This window comes from Ambystoma mexicanum, chromosome 7p (genome assembly GCF_040938575.1).
Source record: "Ambystoma mexicanum isolate Mex_15411 chromosome 7p, UKY_AmexF1_1, whole genome shotgun sequence".
NCBI lineage: Eukaryota > Metazoa > Chordata > Amphibia > Caudata > Ambystomatidae > Ambystoma > Ambystoma mexicanum.
The window spans coordinates 162,264,012-162,284,953 of record NC_090939.1 but is presented as its reverse complement, the minus strand read 5'-3'; the positions used below and the strand labels follow the sequence as shown (position 1 = coordinate 162,284,953).

General features: G+C 44.3%; 1 long non-coding RNA gene across 1 annotated transcript in view; it reads right to left on the bottom strand.

Annotated features, from left to right (window-relative positions):
* The window catches only part of LOC138525783 (uncharacterized), a 112,229-nt gene extending 92,098 nt beyond the window's left edge, over positions 1 to 20,131 (bottom strand). Inside the window, exon 1 of the long non-coding RNA XR_011283428.1 lies at positions 19,983 to 20,131. This is a non-coding gene — a long non-coding RNA (uncharacterized lncRNA). The remainder of the gene's footprint in view (positions 1 to 19,982) is intronic.
* Positions 20,132 to 20,942: the final 811 nt, after the last annotated feature.

Genomic DNA, 20,942 nt, shown 5'->3' with positions numbered 1-20,942 from the left:
ATATGTGGAACCTTCTGCGTTTCGGGTGGTTTGAGATCCTGCAATCTCTTGAACCTTTTAAAATATGAATCTAGAAAAGTTTGAAGTTCATACAGGGAGCATTTGGATTCTGGTAAGCAGGAGGGCTTAACGCATGCCTCACTGCGGAACTGGGGCCTGGCTCGGTAGTTACCAGCAAGGCATTGATGGCATTTTAATCTTTTGTTCAATTTCCATTTTTTCGGGTGCTGTTGAAGGGGATAAAGCAATGAGATGCGTATGAGTAGGATAGGGTGGTTAGTATGTCACAACAAAAGTGACCCATGACTATTTGCATCTCTTCCAACCTTTGAATCGGTGAGCTGCAAATATTTGCAGGCCATTTTCTATTGGGTTTGCGCTGTATTATCCAATCGATTTCAATAATCCTGTGGTTATGTAACCATAGCCGCTTGCAATCTCCTAACTAGGAGATAGCAGTTCAGTTCCACTAATGAGAATAGGATTAACCTCAAGTTTGACAAAATGAGTAACATGCACAGTGTGATTTATTTCGAGGTCACCAGGTCGCTGATTTTCAATAGTCTATTTATGTTTACAGAGCACTAGCAGACTAGCGATAGTACCAATAAATAAATGTGAGGTGGATTGTTACTAATGTGTGGACCACAATATTGGGAAAAAGAGGACCTCACCTCTCGGTCAAGATTCACAAAGGAAATGAAAACTACAGTAGTGTTTTGAAAGCTTAGAATCCAAAAAGGCATTGGATGAGCCAACAGTTTTAGAAGAGAGGCAGATGAATGTGTCCATCATCATGTCGGTCCGCCCCCCACTTCGACTTTATAGAATCGAGAGGTGCACATCGTTCCTGGCCTCCACCCCCTCACCACCACTGTACCGTCAATGCGAGAGAGATACTCACTAAGACAACCCTACAGGCCCTACCCTGATGAGGTCGCAGAAGTCGTAGACCTGCAGACAATAGAGCAACTAAAGAAGCTACGATTGTGCAGAAAGCAAATTATGCCTCAGCTGAGGCCAACACACGTAGGCACATTAGACACAAAGCACATATCCGTCCATCACGAAGACACACAAACAAGAGGTCAAATTGCACTTAGACATGAAGAATATGCTTGCATATACTCTCTTTTCCACGCTGAAACGCAAGATGCACGAGAATGCATATAAAAGCTTGCTTAATGCAGAATGCAATTAAAATGAGTGGCCGTGTAAACCAAGATGGAGGACGCAACCACACTCAGGAGAATGGAAGCCAGTGTGAAGCCCCTGGTTTGCTGAATTAGCAAAAGAGCCCAAGCGAACGGGCTCAGGCAGCCTGTGCACACATTTTTCCGCCAGGGTTATCGGGAAAAGTTTCAATCAGCGCACCAAGGTGCAGACAATAACAGGTCCCCGGCGTGGGACACAGTTCTCTTAGATTGAGCCAACAAACACATGTTGCTAGAATGACAGGTTCCCACCAACTCAGACTTAGCATAGGAGAAAAAGTATTTCACCACATTAATATGGGTTAAAAATCCTCTTGAATACAGAGAAGGAAAATCCAAACTGTGGTCTCTATGCACGTGACCCACAACTAAAGCATAATGCGCATTCATTCGAGTCAGGTAGGGACCTTTGTTCCCATCGAGTTCTGGGATAAGAGATACAAGGAAATGTTAAGCTGAAAGCTAACTGCCCTGGCATGTAGCCTAGGTAAGGAGATATGGTAACTTCTTTGGGACAAGTAGCACCTTGGAGCCGTTCTCACCACCTTCAATTGTTGCTCATGTGCTACTAACCTTCAAAGACACCGAGGCTGCGAAAAGCCCCACGACCAATCCCTACCCACCTTCAATGATCACTCACACTTTACTGCAGCAGCCACTCACAGCACACTAGCATGATGTGCAACATTTTAGAAGTGGTCTCAGGTGGAGTCACCAGATAATATATAGCCAATCCCTGCACTAACTCCCAATAGACCCTATATGTAGCCAACACCACTGTCCAATCCCTTTCCACCTTAGGTTTTGAATTGTATATTCTGTTTAGTGACATCATTCTCTCTTAAAAGCTGGTGGTTGAGAGCCTTGTGGAAATCATGCGATGTCCATTGCGATCCATGTTTTTTTATGTAATTTGTTCCATTCTGGACTCTTCCGTTTTTTGGGTGCAGGATTCCCCCAGGCCCGGCCTCTTGTGTATCCACACTGGCTTTCCCGCCCCTCCTTTACATTTAGACTAGTGCATAGGAATAAAGTAGGCAATTGCCAGGCACTGCCATAATGGTACTACCGGGCAAAAAGATGGCAACAGCTGGAAAATGGCATGAGAGTAGCTGGGCATATGAGAGAGATGCATTTGCCCGGTACTGCAAATGCCTATACAGAAGCCAAAACTGTTGGCTTTGCCAATGCTTGGTTTGATTTTTTACAGGAATTCAGTGCGCGGACACACATACTACTTGTCAACCATGTGACCTAGGGCACACTTCTTTAAGAGCTTTTTGTTACACCAGCAGCCATTTACAACTTCGATTAAGTCATTATCTCTCAGAAAATTGCTCAGACGAACACTAGCAGGCAATACCCAGCACAAACATGTATGTTAATGCTTGATAAAGCAAGCTCAAAGAGATCTCAGCAGGATGTGTTTTGAGTGGGAAGGGGCAGGTATTAGGCGGGAATGGATTTAGGGATTAGCATGACCCTGGGTTGATTAATAACCCAACGACAGCCACAAACTGGGTGTCCTTCCTCACATGCCATCTCCCTTCTATCTGTACTCCAAAGCAACAGTTTCAGCTTATAGGTGGTGCTTTGAGTGTCACCTAATATCTAAAACTAAAAAGGTTTGGCCAGATCAGGGACATTGCAAGACACAACACATTTTGAAACATTATTTATTTTATGGTTGTTACAAGCATTGGTATTAAATATTCACCTGCCTCCCAGAAACTGTAATTTTGCCCAGTGCTTGGACAGTGTGTATTTACTCTCTGTTGGGAAAAAAATATGAGCGAAAATCTTGAACTTTCCCATAAAAGTAATTATATATAAAGACGTGTATTTTCTGTTCTTTGTGTGGGTGTGGTCGAAGTGAAGAGGAACCCTGATGGATATTGCATTGCTCTGCCCACACTATGATGTACTAAGAATCTGTCATTGTTTCCCATGGCTTAGAAATACTGGGACCCGCCTGCATGGGCCGGCATTCGTTTATCTGATGCTAATGAGGGTCCATTTTACTGTGAGTGTGCTTGGACAGTGTTTGACACAAGGAATTAAAATTAGAAGTCAATCAATAACAAACTTGACACCCTGCACACCAAAATTCTTGCCCATCAAGAAGCCCTCGCCTCCCTTATAGCCTCCCACACAGCACCCCCCACATGCAATGCAGACTACTGGACACCTAATTTCGAATTCACTGCCATGAACGAAACAGATGTCACGGCCCTCATAAAATCCATTAAGCCATCCAACTGCAAGGGGTACGCATGCCCGGCCCACATCATCAAAGAATGTGCACCAGCCCTCGCGCCATTTGTTACTGCCTTCATCAACTTGTCCTTCCAAACAGCTCATGTACCAACTTCCCTTAAAGAAGCCTGGGTCAGACCCCTACTAAAAAACCCTTCTCTCGATCCAATGACACCAGGGAACAATAGACCGATCGCCACGGTTCCGTTTTTACAAAAAAATCCTGGACAAATCAGCCTACCTGCAAGTTCAAAAATACATTGAGGACAATCACCTTCTTGGACTTCGCCAGTCTGGCTTTCGTCCTCGCCATGGCACAGAAACAGCACTACTAGATTTGAAAAACCAAATAGATGACTTCAGAGATGCAGGCTGCTCTCCTCCTGCTACTAGACCTCTGCGCTGCCTTTGACCTCGTTGAGCACAAAACCCTATGTCACCATCTCACCTCCACGGCAAACTTCTCTCCAAAGGCTTGCGACTGGATCAACTCTTTCCTTCAGGAGAGAGTAATGAAGGTCTTTTCTAAATCAGTTAATGCCACCCCGAGTCCTATCAAATGTGGAGTCCCACAGGGCTCATGCATAGCCCCTACGCTGTATAACCTTTTCACCAGACCCTTATTCAAAATCTTAGACTTTCTGGGTATCTCATATACCAATTATGCAGATGAGACTATCTAGCTGACTCTAACACCCTCAACCTCATCTACTCTACCATACAATCGTGGATGGCAGATAATTGGCTCTGTTTAAACAGTGAGAAAATGTAACTCCTGCTGATAGGATCCCCCTTCACCCTAAATAAACTTGCCAAAGAATACAACACATTCACAATTGATAACATCCCTTTCACAGTATCACAAATGATTAAAACACTAGGCGTGTACCTTGAACCAAGCCTCACCATGGACAGACAGGTCAACGCCATCCCCTCCTCTGCAGCCTACCACTCTAAATTGATTAATGCTGTCAGACCATTCCTAACCCAACAGAACTGTATCACCATAGCTAGCGCCCTCATCGGCTCTAGACTGGATTACTGCAATTCTCTCTTCATTGGCACATCCCAAAATAACTTGGCCAAACTTCAGATAGCACAGAACAATGCCTTAAGGCAGCCACTGGCCTTTCACGCAGGGAACACATCTCCACGATCAGAAGACAGGCACATTGGCTACCTATCAAGGAAAGGGTCGTCTTCAAAACACTAGCTCTAACCCACAAATGTATTCACGGCCTCGCTCCCAGCTACCTTACGCAAAGGATCTCCAGACAAACAGCCTCCAGACCCGCCAGAGCTGCCTATGCCAACCGCATCACAGTACCTCACTCACGCAGAGTGCGTGCTGGAGGATCTAGCTTCCCAACTATGGCCGCCACTCTATGGAACATACTCCCAGACCAGATTAGATCTATCAAGTCTCATGCCACCTTCCGCAAGGCCCTAAAAACAAGGCTCTTTGTCTAAAGAATCTATTCCTCATGCATAATGTCTCTACTCTTGCTATAACCTGAACTCGACATACTCTGTATTGCAGAACGTTGTACTCAGTAACTCAACTGTATAAATAACTGCATATCATTAAGCTTCACACATTGGGCCGCTTAATGTAACCCACAAGCAAGACTCCTTAAGTCTACTTTTAGCACCTCGTTGCCTAGAGGGCTGCAGTGCGCTTTGCAAATCCCAACAAAAAGTTTTAAAAAATAATAATATGTTCTGAGCAATAAGGCATGTGGAGCTGACAGAATTAGATTACATTCGTGCATGTGATGATAATTACTGGGAAGATAATGGACAGTTTATCTATTAATTACATTTATTTTTTGAAATTGTGCAACAGTGTTTTTACTTGAGATTCTCTGTTATTAAACTCAAATGGGAGGGGGAGGTTGGACTTATACAACCCGTGAACTGGTTAACAGCTTTGATGTACCCACAGGAAACCGTGATCTCTGCTAGTCTCCGGCTAATACAGCTAAAAAATGTACATAGGGTATACTACCCACGAGTAGCACTGCATCAGTGGAATCGTGCCACAGATCCAAATTGCTTGCGTTGTCTGCCGGGAGAGGGCACCTTCTTCCATATCTTGTGGGAATGCCCCCGGATCAAAGAGTACTGGCAACAATGCTGTAATAAACTGTCTGCAGTCTTGGGCCACACCATCCCTAGAGACCCTAAAATGATGCTACTATGCATTGAGGAGGATGGAGAAATAACACGATTTGAGAAACTATTTCTCTCCACGACCGCGGGACTGATTAAGCGCAATATAGCGAAACTGTGGGGATCGGGTGTTGCTCTGCTTTTTGCACAATGTGTAGCAGATGTGAACATCTGTATGTTGATGGAACAAGGCATATACACAGCTAGAGGGTGCCCTGGAAAAGTGAAAAAGATCTGGCAGAAATAGGTGGATGCACACTAGACTCATCCTTTGTAAGCGCACTGAATGATGACTCGGAAGATGTTGCGGTTGAACTGTACTATATTAACGGATGGATTGGACTTGCTTTGCTTTGTTTTGTCTATTTGTGCAGTTGCCATGTAATGTTTAATGTGTAACCTCAACTACCTATGTTTAAAACTAATAAAATGCTTTAATAAAAAAAAAATCTCTGTTATTAATAATGCTAGTATAATAATATATGTATTGAATTTGTTTCTTATTGTGGTGTGTTGTTTCTGATTTTATGGAGATGAGCCCTATGAAATAAATATTTTTTTTAATTTGACTTTAGCCAATTGCATTCTTAGGTTTAAGGCAAAGCTGTGAAATTTAGCAAAAAATCACTCTCACCATCATGTTCTAATTCAGTCAGTTTCGTGGGACAGCACTGCTCATTACAACAACCTATACGATTCAAAATCCATATCTGCACACTACTCCAAGAAAGGCATCATTTCAGATTGTAGTACATTATAAAGAATGCAAACAAGGTAGCAGACACTCCACTCTCGAAAGAACACGGCATGATAACCTGTTCAGTGGTTATTAACCAGTTTGAACAATGTACGCTATACTTTCAAAATGTCATTACCCATGCACTGGAAACGTGGAGGAAGTGTTTTCATATTTGGCATATAATCCAGATTGCAAGTAAGGCCATCTCTGCATATCAACACCTGTCAGATTGCATCTTTAAAAAAAAGTGTTATGACTTCCCATAATTGTAATAGGTTATCATACACTGTGGGGCCTCAGATGAAGTACACAATGCTACATCTGTCCCAGAATGTGTACATGTAATGTTCTCTTCCATTTCCATTTCTTTCCCCTTGTTCTATTAATTTCTTTTGCTTTTTTAGATTTTTCTGTGTTGGTTCAAGTGAAAATGTCTTTAAATGCTTTATTTCTTTATCGTGTTAATAGTGTTAAAAGCCATTTATTGTTTTATTCGCTTTGTTTGTTTTTTTATATGGCTAATTCACTATAAATAAAAAATAAAACATGTCCTCTTCCATTTCATATTGACATTACTGTAATTTATTTAAGCAAGCATTGAATAAGTCTTGTGATCCACCAGTAGACATTACCATAAATCAACACATAACCCGGAACTCGCTGTGCTGAGGGTCACTGCCTATTCAAACTGTGCCTTATCGGTGACAGCCACACTGTTTTGCATGTTTGCTCTGCTCTTCTGCAATGTCTGAGTCAGGCTGAAAAAGTACAGAACAGAAAGCTCAGCAGGAATTCTAATGATTATGATTGATTCAAAACTTTCCATCCATCGCATTTTGGTTCTGTCTGTGCTTCTTTTAAAATGACAGATCTTAACAAATGTATCACAAATCATAAAGTATGCTCATGACAACTGGGATGACGAAGACTGTGTATAGCAGGCGTCAGTAACCTTTGACTTTCTAGATGTTTCTGGACTACAACTATCATCAGTCCTAGCCAGAATAGTCAGTGGTCAGAGATCTTGGGATTGTAGCACAAAACATCGGGAGAGCCACAGGTTGCAGACCTCTGATGTACAGGAACTTCCTGTTGCAGAAAAGCTGTTATGTCAAACCGTATTGTATGAGGCTGCCTCTCATGAGAGGACAAAGGCAGTGAATATGGCAAGGGATATGTGCACAAGATCACACAGTGAATAGCTTTGAGTCAAACGTCATGCACTCAGGAAACAAGTCACACGTACACTAAAACCCAGGATGTGCAAATAGAGCATGATAAGAATACACATATATGAAAAGGGATGTGGCGTGAGCACTAAGAAGCTCCTCTTGATTACAAAGGGCCTCATTACGACTCAGGCGGTAAGGGGTTTACGCCGGCGTAAACAGCGCCGACCCTTACCGCCTGAGTACGAGGTCCCTTAGCGCCATGGCGGATTTAACACCTGCTTTTATGGAGTTAATTACGCCACCGTAATTTACGGTGGCGTAATTAACGCCTTCCCCACTCCCATTATGCCCTATGGGGCAAAAATGGGAATGGGGAAGGGTAAATGGGGATTGGGGACTTACCGCCCCGCCAACCTCGGAATGGGGCGGTAAGTCCGCCAACCACCATGGCGTAAACATAGTTTACGCCATGGTGGTAAAGTCACGGCCCAGGCGGTAACTTACCGCCTGGGTCGTAATGAGGCCCAAAGAAACTTGGCAAGCTCCTCACCCACAATTGATTGCTGTAACAGGTACTGTCAGTGCTAAGGCCACATACAGGACAAGCAATGACAGGATCTCTGAGCCAACACCCTCAATGGTATTGTATAAGGTAACTGTGCAGGAGCACTTAGAGCGTGTTGTGAGCTGGATGGAATTACTATCAAATAATCTCGGGCCCAATTAACTGGACAGACTCAAAGAAGATGGCAAAATACTGTTTTATTGTCAATCTGAATAAAACAGGAAAATCTGTCAAACAGCAAATAGCAGCTCATACATTCTCACCATATTTCATTCTTGCAAAGGGTCTTAAACCCCAAAGTACGTCAGCTATGACGCCATCCTATGTGGCAAATATATGAAAAACCTATCCAGGGGACGGATCGGTTAAGGGATATGCGTATATATACATTCACATATAGATTAGTACATATTGGACATCCTTCATAAAAATAGGAACGCCTTAAACTACCTCTAACTACGGTAAGCATAGACCTCAAGAGAGCAACTAGCCGCTGATTGGTGGATATACCATTGTATAGTCCACCATCACATAAGCCCTTACTATTGGTTTGGCTTGCTTGCACCAACCCTGAACATCGGCTCCCTAGCAGCACATATGCTACGAACTCCAGTTGTAGGAGGCCAACATCAGACAACTGCCTTCTCAGACAATTAGTCTATCATCTCTCATCACCTAGACACTAAGCCAAAGTTTCCCCTTCGTAGGTGATCTTGCAGCGTGTTCTCTTCCCTGGACATTCAGTGTGAGTGAAAACACACTGCTGTCTCATCTGGAATAGGTCCTATTTCCAGCTTCTGGACCACGCGTGAGGAGACCATGATTTTGTCCAAATTTCCTCCTATTTAATGCTTTTTGGTTCAATTTGCTTCAGGTGTAATTCCCCCTCTCAACCTCTGGAGACTTGGTTGCTCAATTCTGTAAGCCCTTTCCATGTCTTTAATTGTCCAATACTTGGCATTCACAATGTTCTCTCTTGTACCTCATCTAAGAGAAATGTGTTCTACGCATAGGGCTTATCCTTGCTGTGGTACCTTTGACTTTGAGCCAAACAGCCTCATCTATTTCTTGCATGGCATTGTATTCTGTTGCCTGTCGGCTTTCTGCAGCCCGGCTTCTCTCCACACGGGTTCCCGCTTATTAACATACGTAGCCAACTTCCATCTTCTCAAAATGGCAGCTTTGCCTGTGTTCTATTTTCTACGTTAGCAAGACTATGGGGGTAATTCATGGAATAATTGTGCACCAAAATTTGTGGCTCAAGCTGGTGCAAGCGTGAAAAAGCTAGCGCACGCGTGCGAATCGCACGCGTGCGATTCATGGAAGGCCCTGCGCGTGTTTTCCTGGGATATGTGCCAAATATGCGCTTACCTTACTCACTCAGGGTCAGTCGTTTTTCTAAGAAACGAGCTGGGGGTAGATCTCTGTTTTCGGCTGGGGCCTCCCTCTGGAACAGCCTCCCTGCCACTCTAAAACTTGAGGAGAACCATCTCCGGTTCCGGAAACACCTCAAGACCTTCCTCTTTTCTTCTGCCTTCGCTCCCCCTCCCTCCTGCTGATCTGTTCTCTCTTGGCACCGTGCACCTTGCCACCCTCTGTCTTTTGGGCCCAAGTACCTGCTCATCCTGCCACCCTCCTGCATTGCCTCCGGGCCACCCCTTGCACTGGGGTCTGTATCTGTACCCATACAGCCCCCCCTTTTTCTTCCTGCACTTATCAGACCTACCCTGTCTGCTGCCTTAAACCTAGCACTTGCAAATTGCTGGCTGCATTACCACTGTTTGTTGCCTTTATTATTTATTTATTGTTATTTGTCTGTTTCTCCTCTGCTTCGCACTTTCCACCTCTCCCCCTTCCATGCACTTTTCCCCTCTCCCCTCTCCCATGCACTTGCACGTTCTCAATGTCACTGGGCCTAGTAAGATCGCTGTTTTGTTCTCCCCTGTTCCCCTCCCTTGCCTTGTCGCACTCTGAAACACTTGTGTACGAGCACGATAGAAATAAAATATCAATCAATCAATTACCTTACACATCACTGTGACTTTCCAAACGCATGTGCGACAGGAACGGGGAAAGCGCACAACTCCTCACGCACACACCTAAAAAGGGGGCGGAACACAGGGAATGGGGAAAAACGTGTGAAAATGTAGGCGTAACGTGGGAAGTACCTCTGTGAAACACACGAAATGCCCACATGCTAGTGAACAACACGTATTCATGGAATCGAAAAGGGAAAACCTGCGCACGTCAAAGCACATGCACATGCACAAATACGTCAACCACACAAAAGCAGGCGGAAGTGCCCCACGCAGCATAAAAGTGCACGCAAACAACAAACAAGCATATACAGCTACGATGAATGTCCCATTCCTTGCAGCAGTGATTGTGGGACACCGCATGAGGAGGCGAATAGCCAGGCCCTTCATTTTTTTGTCCAGGACCAGCCTTTTTGGGATGTCTGATGACCAGGTCTATGGCAGGTATAGGTTTCCACCTCATATCATCCTAGACCTGGTCACTGAGTGGGAGGTTGAACTCACATCACCCACCCTGTGCTCCCAAGCATTGAGCCCCTTGGAGAAGGTGCTCAATGTACTGCATTTTTTGCCCACTGGGTCATTACAGCGGACAACTGCCATAGTGGAGGGCGTCTCACAGGCCACGCAGTCACGTTGCCTACACCAGGTGTTGGCAATCATCACTGCGCGCCCCTCAGTCCACAGGCACATATACATGCCCAGAACACCCGCAGAAAGGCAGGCCATGGTCCTGGACTTCTACAGGGTGGCACACTTCCCCAAAGTGCTTGGTGCATTAGATTGCACCCATGTGGCCCTTCGTCCACCTTGGACTACTGAAAACATCTACTGCAACCACAAGCACAGGCATTCCATGAACGTGCAGGTTGTATGCGATGCCAAGGGAATCATCACCTCTGTCTATGCAGGTCGCCCCATGACAGTTTCATATACAGAAGTTCCGCCCTGAGCCGGGCCCTGGAAGCTGGGAAGCATGGCTCATAGGTGAGTACAAATGCCTGTGCACATGCACGCATGTCACACACAGACAAATACACAAGCCCAACTAATGACAACCATTATCACCTTACCAGGGGACAGTGCCTACCCTCTGAGCCCCTACATGATGACGCCAATACGGAACCCCACCACACCACCCCAGGTAAGATACACTGTAGCACATATTGCAACCAGTGGAGCGCACATTCGCAGTGCGCAAGTCACGCTTCCGCTCCCTTGACTGCTCTGGCGGACAGCTACTATATGCATCCCCAGTAGTTGCAGGATCATTGTGGCAGCATGTGTCCTGCACAATGTTGCAACACGGCAGGGCGTAGAAGAGGACATGGTGGTGCCCCCCAGCCCCAACCACACGCACGGCCCCTGCGCATGTGAGGGGAAAGGGCATGTGGCAAGGTAGCCCGTACCCAGCTTGTTGCCACATTTTTCACCTAAACTCCAACCCCTTTGGAGTGCACACAAGCCTGGCACATACCAGGTGACAATCGATGATGAGAAAGGAAAGTTAACTGTCACAACCTTACCACCCTGAAAATGTGTTCACGGAAGTGCCACATTGTGTTCATCCCTAGCTACTTAAACTCAACCAATCCCATGTGACCAAAAGGAACACATGTAAGGTGCATATCCCACCAACCCCCCCTGCAAAACAGGGCATGAAAGTACTGGTATGCCACCCAAACCCTCCCAACCTGCATGACCCCCGTCTGCCACACCATACCATGTTATACAACGGCAAAACATCAAAACATATGCACAACACATGACACAATAGTCATGAAGTACCACGCAAGAAATGTAAATAGGCACCAGGCAATTACACCTGACATGGAATCTGAAGAAAAGACTGACCAAAACCTCACACCCTGAAAACTGTGGCACAAATGCATGCCATCAGTGGTGCAAGCAACAAAAGTCAGAATACCTGTTGCCATGCACATTGGACAATAGCAAATTGGCATTACAAACACTGCGTGCTGCGTGATTGTCCCCTGCAACACACAGTTCACCGGACAGCACAGTGAGCGTGCATTGCATTGGGGATTCCCCTTGAGCATCATGAAAAATAAGTTCAATCAACAAAATAGTAGCCTGTGATGCATGTACACGATCAATGAATCGGAGGAGAACATGGATTGTAGGGACACCGCTTGCCTCAGAAGGCAATCTTTTCTATTTTATTTTTTGTATTCATAGTTACAAAGTAACTTTTACAAAAACAAGAATTTCAGTTTATCATGAGTAAAAGACAGTCAATTTTAGAAGAAATCGCATTAAAACAACACTTAAAATGTAACCAAGAAATCTGCTACATTAAAGGATTAAAATCTTGCAATAATACATACTAAAAGAATAAAACACTCTGATCTATCGTAGTGGTATACCAATTTGCATAAAGCAGCATCAAATTCCAAACTTCAAGACTCATCCCGTAGAACAGATTTTAAAAAACAATTAATTATAGGGGTCCCCTTCTTTTCCACAGTGCACTAATTCAAGTACAAGCTGGATTGTGAATGGCACAGATTCACTCGGGCCGCCAAGAGGTTACAGTTACCGCGGCAAGTATATCTAGAGTCATTAGAAATCCCGTTACAATGTATAACCCCATTTTTATTAGGTTTTTAATTTTTTGTTGTGTTATGTTATTTAGGATGTGTGGGGCAAATGCCAAACTTACTATCAACCAGTACCTTAGCAAGCTTGTTTCATAGACCACAACATACTTTAAGAAATCTCACTACTGCAATCTGGAGATTTACTCTTTTACCATCAAGCATATCCCGCCACAAAAGCTTTAGGTCTACGCAGTCGGTATTGGGTACATAGTTACTAAAATAGCTGATGCGCTCATTCCTTACACCGTCACATATGGTCAATAAGTTCTGCAATGTCTCACAGTGCTCCTTCTGCTTGCAAAACCTGCAAAGGGAGTACCCCCTAGTCATACCATTTCGGATATCCAATATTTCGCCCGTGCCCAACACGTTAAAACGGAATCTAGTAAATTCCTGCCTCCATTCCCTGTTTGGAAATTTAATTAGATACGGCGCCGGCTCCCCCATCTTTTTGTAGTCATTTATAATTTGATGGTATAAATTTGTCTTCTGTACCTCGGCCACCGTAAGGTTCCAGTCCGCATGTAACAATAATGTTTTCACTTTCATTGGGTTACTGATTAGCAGATCTCTCTGTACCCCTAATTGATCAAGTACATTATTAGCTTCCTGTATCATATCCTTCAGGTATTTTGATGCAGGAGCACCGCTCCTAATGCCCTTCCCCATGATATCGTATAATGTTGATTCATGGCTAGTTAACAATTTCTGATAAAGCCTTAGTCTACGCCATTCAAGGACACTCCTCAACGAGTGCAGAACCAGCTCTTAACGGATCGCCATTAACAGTACACATTTGGGCAGGCATTTAACCATTGCTCTAAGTATCTTGGATTCATATATTGCCACCTCTCCCCTACACCAAGAAGGGGCTAGTTCTAATCCATAACAAAATTGGGACACGATTCTGCTTTTATATAGGCGAAGACAGGATAATAAAGAGAATTTACCATATTCAGGTCTATTTTACATACTTGGGCAATCAAGGTTCCAGCCTTCGCATCCAGGAAGGTTCTAAAATTATCTTTTCTTTATCTCCAAAGACTGGATATCCTAAGTACCTAAAGGCCGTGCTTATAGGAAGTTTTTCGTGATTTAGGAACCAGGAAAAGTTTTAAAATTGTTTCTTACCGGCTAGACATACTATCACCGTCTTGGAGTAGTTAATTTTTGGGGCATTAGCCAGGATGTATTTATTAAAGGCTGATAACAGACGCTGCAGGCCAACAGGGGTCAGGTCGTACAAGGTCACATCGTCTGCATAGGCTGTCCATACTACTTTGCTGCCTTCAATCTTCGGAGAATAAACGTTAAGGTTTTTGAAGCTATTTCCCATATCAGAAAAGTACAGATTGAATAAGATTGGGGCATAAATACCACCTTGCCTAAGGCCATTAGTAATCTTAATTTCGTGGGATAAATTGCCCTCAACACTAAGTCACCCCCTCAGTTTGGAGTCCTCGTGCATATGATACAGGATTGATAGCAAAGGTGGAGGCATCCACAGGGAATCCAGTTTTGCCCACAGGATTGACCAGTCCACAAGATCAAATGCTGCGGTTAGATCAATCGATGCAACATAAATAGGTGAATTTCCTAAGGACCATGCTGCATTTTGTAGAATATTAATCACAAGACCTCCTGCATCAGTGCCTACATTTTTCCTGAAGCCAAACTAGTAAGGTGATAAAATGTTAAATTTATTTATCCAGGTCCGAACGTGCTCCAAAACCATGCTAGCAAAAATCTTGGAATCAACGTCCAAGAGGGCAATGGGTCTATAACTTACTGGGGATTCCCTATCCTCTTTTTTATATATAGGTACAATGTACGACATTCTCCAACTAGTCGGAATAATTTTCATGTGGAGAATGTCTTTAAATAGAAGGAATATCATTTTTGCCCATAAGTTCACATTACCTTTCAGGACGCTGTTGCAGAGCATATTCGGTCCTGGGGCCCTAGAAGAGGAGCATTTGATAATTATACCTTCAACGTCCTTAACCCCACATGAGATGTTGCAGGCAGTATTTACAATATAGGGCGGGGGACTCCAGGGTCTAACAGATGATGAATACAGAGTACCAAAATGTCCTTCCCATTTGTCAGAGTTTACACATGCTGTTTGTATTTTACTTTGTGCAGACCCACACTTGTTGATCAATGTCCAAAATCTTTGTGTGTTTACGTCGCCGAGGAATACCAACATGTATGCGGCATCTCCCTGATATAATATGAGCTCGCAAGCATCTGGCTTTCCTCTTCCACTTATTTTTTAGTCGCTTGTAATCACTCTGATCTATCACTGTTTTAGAATATTCGTGACAGCTTTAAAAGCCACGTATTTCGCGGTTGCGCTCTTTCTTGAGTGTTTTCATCGCATCTGAGAAAGCATGCTTATGGGGCTCTTGTCTCCGTAGAAGAGATTTTTTTTTCTCCAATTTAGATGAAACTACGAATTCAATGTAGCCCGTAAAAGAATTGTGGGTATATAGCATGTTTTTATAGATAGACAATGCAATCGAAATCTTCCTGAAACAGCATATTAGCTTTACCAATGTTAGATTTATGCCATACGATTCTATTCTTTAGGGTGTTTAGGGATACCGGAATGGCATAAGTATATTTCTCAACCACATATGCTGGTATCGATATAATCATATTTAACATTTTGTGATCACTTTCCGAAGAATCAATCAAATTGAACCCATAGATGAGAGAAAAGGTCTTAGTACAAACAAAGACATAATCTATGATGGAACTCCACTTTCCACTTGACCAAGTGGCAGGGTCCGCTGTCTCCTCCATTATGTTATTTGCACATTGCTGCCCCTAACCCCCAATAAATTGAGCCCATTAACCCCCCCGGGAGAGTTTCTGGGTATGCCCCCGTACATTCCTCGTCCAACCCACCATTCCTTCATACCTATCTTCTTCAATGCAAATGTCCAAATTAAAATCTCCACACATAATGACATACAGATCGTTATCCAGTTCCAGGCATTCCTGAATCATTAGGTCAATTGGGTCAATGTAAGTCTTTAAATCATGATCAGGTTGCCAATATATATTTATAATTAGGAGGTGGCTCAGGGTACATTTCCAATCCACCTTTATGAGGACTGCTATACAGCCATTATTTAAACGAAAGTTCTTTATGGTGTTAAAGTCTATGTTATTCTTGATGGCGATGAGCAGTCCCCCTGCTGGCCTCCCCATAGCTTGTTTTGTGGCTGGTTCCTGAAAGATTGTGAAGCCATCTAATGATATTTCATTAACTGCCCATGTTTCTTGGATGCATAGAAAGGAGTATTTTAGGAGCTCTACACACGTCTTGGCCGAATACATAAATGGCCGGGACCCCCTAGAGTTCCATGACAAAAATGTGTACTTAGCAATACTCTAGGAAGAGTTTTTCAGACCTGGGATCTTGACTAGAGATTCCTTCAAAGATTCTGCCAGTGATCTGAGCTCGGCCACTTCATTTAATATTTTCTCAGGGTGGGTGTTACATCCTCCTTGCATAGAAGTGTTACCCTGTATCTCAGAGGGTTGCCCTATTCGTTCCCCTCCTTGATGTAGTGCCCCACCCTGACTGAAGTTTACAATATCATAGCCAAATCTTTGCAAAGCCACACCTTCAGTTAACACAAGTTCATATGTTGCTCTTGAATAGAATACAATCCTTACACAGTAATATCTGGTGGGATGAATATAATCAATGAGCTTAATATCTCCTGAGGAGATTAAAGACAAACGGGGAATCTCGTTAAGCAAAGAGAGAATCCTCCCTCGATTTAGTGACGGGGGACCTCCCATAGTTAGTACAAAGTTCAACATGACACTAGGATCTTCTGTATATTTCGGTTCCCTCCATTCTCTCCTATCCTCCGACCAAGGATTTTGGTGTCTAGTGTTCTGTTCTTCCCAGTTAGATTGTTTCTGAGATTCCCACTCCCTCCCATCTCCCCTCGGACTTCCTGCCCTTGGTGAAACTCTCTTGCTTGTTCTCGGACCTTCTCATGGTTCCATAACTCAAATTATTCTCTTATCCGCTCTTCAAATTCCTTAACTACGAGCGGAGAGGGCCCGCCCCACGGGTGTCTTCACAAGCTTTAATGGTGGTAGCCGCAGTTTTTAAGGAATCACCCCCATGTATTATGGTAGTGGCCTGAATAATCGACCCAACTTCCGGAGCTAAACCCTTAAGTCCTGGCTGAGACGTATCTTTGCTAACCTCTGTCAACTGATAGGGAAATCCCTCCTCTGTTCTACCTCCCTGATCCTCTGATTTGGGATATCCCTCCTCTGTTCTACCTCCCCAGGATTACCCTCCATTTGTGACATAAGTAGGGGGAGAGTTGTACTATACTTAGTCGGGTGTTGAAGCAGTTTAAGTAGTGCTTCCTGAACCAGTTTTTTTATATTTACACTAGGAACCATAATGGGTTCATTTGCATATGGTTCCAGACTACCATTTCCTCCCACCATTCTCATCCCCTCATTCTGAGCAGAGGAAGAGGCAGTATCTGTCCCCTTAGGGGCAATGTAGTTGAACTCTTTTTCTTTTTCCTTTTCCTCAATCTCAGTGGGGGGCTTCCCCTTTATTTTAGTGTTAAAGAACTGTTGGATACTCCGTACATCTTTCTTTACTTCAGATCTACTGTCATTCTGTTTTTTTATTTTTTTGTTTGACAGTAGGCATTTTCCCCTTGTGGTTCATAGCGTCTGATAGGGTGTTTGAGGCTTCACCGTATTCATTACCCTGTACATACACTTCGGTTTCTTAAGTTTTAAGGGGGACTCCCTCCCTCCCCGCATCCTGGCAGCCAGAAGTTGCTTTGACCTCTAAGGCTAGCTTACTTTCTTCGTCCAATTGTGTAAAGTCAAGAGTTCCTTCTTCCCCCGAAAAGCTACAGATATCTTTGATGTTTGTATTTGAGTTCTTTATTTTGGTAGCTAGTTGATTTTGGGATTTTTTTGTTTGTATTGGTTGCCCCCCCCCTTGCTCTTCGCTCTTCTTTTGAGGGCCCTTGCTCTCATTTTCTTTTCTCTACGGGAGATGACGTAAACAAAGGGACGTTCCTCTTCCTGATTTAACTCTTGGTTCAGAGTGGACTTCGATCGCTGTTTCAGAGAAGCCTCCTCCTCAATTACCTTCAGTAATGCCGAAGGGCTGCCAGGTTTATTTCCAGTGCTCTGTTCTAGGATATTTGTTTCTTTGATATCACTGGAGTCTTGCCCCCTAGCCTGAAGACTCTCCACAGATTTAATCTTTTCTGAATTAATTAATATCAGTCTCATTAATTCATTCACCTCTTCCGACTTATTCACCTGCTCAGTTTTAATTTTGCAGGGTACGGAAGTGACAAGAGACGATTGTTTATTTGCCCAGGGGTTGCTGATCCTATCCATTTCTGGATTCTTGCACTCTCTCTCCTCCTCCATGGCTTGGGAGCCTACATTGAGTCTCAGTTCAGGTTCCTTTACAGAATGCGACAAGGTAAAGAGATTCAAGCATTTACAAAGCCTTCCAATCTGCTTAGTTTTTCTGAGAATTCCACCAACATAAATCTCAATTCCTGTAACTCCCCGTGAGTCCTTTCGTGTCCCTTATCCAGGAGGTTTAAAATCCTGGTAAGTACAGGAAAGGATTCTAACATGGGTGCATTCTCATCCACGTTAAGTTTGTTTTCTAGGTGGTTGGAGGGCTGTTCCTCACACTCGTGATTCTGGGGAGGCACAAGTAAAGTGGGGCTTGAGCATTTATGAGTGCCAGGCTTTGGGTCCCCCCTATTCACACTACCGAACATGCCCCTCACTTCCCCCATGGAGTAAACATCAGGTCGCAATGTTGGCATTGACACATGCTCCTCCACTCTTCCCACCAAATGTGTGTGGAGGTGCACATTGTCAAGACCTCCACCCCTCGCCCTTGCCGGGGTTGAAGGTCCGATGGAGAGTCTAACCCTTCTATCCAACTCTGCAGACACCACAGGGGCCAGAAGGGACGTATCCAGTTGGGGTGTAGGGGGCAAAGTGTCATCCAGATTTAAAGTTGAGGGCCTTATTGGTATGTCCTGTACTCTTAAAAAGCTTTTTTGCTTGGGTTCCTCTGGGCGATCTAGAACCTTGGCGTGTTCACTATGGTCCATTGTAGGGAGTCCCACAAGACTCGAAAGCAGGGGGAAATCAATACCACTTTGGTCCCATTTTCCAACTTCCCCCTCCCCCCATTCGTCCTTTAGATCTTCTACGTTCATTTTCCCCGGTGACAGATTAGCAACGTGGGAATTTTTAGTGTTTAAGTATACAAAGATTCCACTCGCAATCAGTGTTTTTCTTTTTTCCAATTTGTTTATAACACCCCCACACGGTGTAGGTATCGTCCCACTTCGTAGGGTTCCTACCATACTCCGGGTATGGCAGCACAATCGAACCTTAAGTACAAAGTAATGCACCACTTACCTATTTTGTTGTTAAATTATTCTTGCATGTGTAATGCATCTATCGCCCACAGTACTGTTCAAAACAATCAAATGTTTACTTAAACCTACGGGGTAAAGAGTATTAAGAACTATCCACTCCAATCAGTCAAATAACCCGCTGTTGGGCCCGTATTGGTATTGTGCAAATAAATGAGCGTAAGCTCTCATTGATGGATTTCCCCGACAAGAACTTGGGGATAACAGGTGGGCAGTCCACCCCCCCTATGGAGCGTTCAGCTCAATGTGAATGCACAGAGTATACCGTGTCAAGTATGCGACACGAATATCAACAAATCCTTCCAACACAAGTTTACAATAACAATGAGCACAGTTCAATGAGTACAATTCCCTCCATGCACAGAGAATAAAGACAACGTACTGCAAATGCAGACACAATACAGCCGGGGAATCAGAAATTGTTACCCCTCTCCCTACTCCCACTAGAGGGCAATGGAAGACAACAAGTGGCTCAAAAAGTCAAAAATCACAGAGGGAAAAAGGCAAAGTAACTCCATGGGAAACAAATACAATTCAATAAGTACACTTCCCTCCACACACGCAAAAATAGAAACAGCGTGCTCCAAATGCAAATAATTTACACCTGGGGTTTCAGGAGTTATTTCCCCACTCCCGACTCCCATTGAAAGTCAGCGCTCAACGGAGTAGAAAATCACAAAGGGGAAAGGCAAAGTAACGCCAGGGAATACAGGCACGATTACCTTGCTAGCATAGACACTCCAGTGTGCCGTAATTACGAACCCTTTAGAATGCTGTGTAAAGACCACGCAAAGCCGGTATGCAGCACAATGGAAAAAATGAGAAAAGTAACGCCTTCTGCGCCCCCGGCTCCCTGCTAACAGGCAAACAGGCACTTCCTGGGCACTTCTCGGTTTTGCGCGTGCTGGTGCGTGCGACCGTGCCTATTTGGGCGGACTGGCGCAGGTGGGCGGGGCTTGTTGCTGAAAGGTAAGTATAAAGGTATGAATTATATAATAAGGTGCGTATATTAAGTATAAGTATACTATTATAAGTATACTAAATGTCACGTCCAAGGTGAGGTAAATAGAGCTCACCCAGGCAACAAAGTAGAAACAAAGTCCACAATAAGGTCAGCAGATTTTCAAATGTCCACGGGATTCGGGAGAGAGCCTCCAGGCAAACAGGCACTTCCTGGGCACTTCTCGTTACGCGCACGCTGGTGCGCGTGACCGTGCCTATTTGGGTGGATTGGCGCAGGTGGGCGGGGCTTGTTGCCAGGCAACAAAGTAGAAACAAAGTCCACAATAAGGTGAGCAGATTTTCAAATGTCCACAGGATTCGGGAGAGAGCCTCCAGGCAAATGGGCACTTCCTGGGCACTTCTCGGTGCGCGAGCGCTGGTGTGCGCGACCGTGCGTATTTGGGCGGATTGGCGCAGGTGGGCGGGGCTTGTTGCCAGGCAACAAAGTAGAAACAAAGACCACAATAAGGTCAGCAGATTTTCAAATGTCCACGGGATTTGGGAGAGAGCCTCCAGGCAAACAGGCACTTCCTGGGCACTTCTCGGAGCACGTGTGTGCATGGTGTTGCCGTAGTTGGCGTGGGGTGGTGTTGCCTAAGTGTTTGTGTCAGTAGGGGCATGCGTCGAATACATACATGTGAAATGAAGTGAGCCTCAGTGTCCTGTACACAGCACATGTG